The 655-nt window shown below is 43.5% G+C and overlaps 1 non-coding gene across 1 annotated transcript; it reads left to right on the top strand.

Moving 5' to 3' along the window:
* The first annotated feature begins 293 nt into the window (after positions 1–293).
* LOC141688498 (small nucleolar RNA R71) lies at positions 294–400 on the top strand. Its single transcript, XR_012561938.1, has one exon. It is a non-coding gene; the product is annotated as a small nucleolar RNA R71 (small nucleolar RNA).
* Positions 401–655: the final 255 nt, after the last annotated feature.

Consider the following 655-nt stretch of genomic DNA (forward strand, 5'->3'; position numbering starts at 1 on the left):
AACTAGCAATTTGATTAACTCCATAATTAGCCAAAGTGTCCACCTTCATCGTCAACGCCTTAAGTTGGGGAGCTATAGCAGTTGCTGCATCCAACTCCAGAATTCCTGCTACTTTTCCCTGAGTCAGTCTCTGAGAAGGATTCTGGTATTCATTAGCAGCCATCAGTTCGATCAATTCATAAGCTTCATCGTAGCTCTTAGCCCATAACGCGTCTCCTGATGCTATATCGAGTATGGGTCTAGAAGTATCACCCAATCCATTGTAGAAACCGTTTATAATCATCCAATCAGGCATGCCATGGTATGGGCACTTCCTTAGCATCTCCTTATATCGATCCCAAGCCTCACATAGAGATTCTCCAGTTTGCGGAGCAAACTAAGTAAGATCATTCCTGATTGCAGCAGTCTTCGCCATAGGGAAGAATTTAGTGAGAAACTTTTGAGCAAGATCTTCTCAAGTAGTGATAGACCCTGCTGGTAGAGAATGTAACCAGCACTTAGCTTTATCCCTCAGAGAGAATGGGAAGAGTCGCAGCTTGATAGCATCTTCAGACACATCATTGAACTAGAAAGTGTCACAGATCTCGATGAAATCCCTGATGTGCATGTTGGGGTCTTCAATAGGAGAACCCCCCAACTGAACTGAGTTATGTAT

Source organism: Apium graveolens, chromosome 9 (genome assembly GCF_009905375.1).
Source record: "Apium graveolens cultivar Ventura chromosome 9, ASM990537v1, whole genome shotgun sequence".
NCBI lineage: Eukaryota > Viridiplantae > Streptophyta > Magnoliopsida > Apiales > Apiaceae > Apium > Apium graveolens.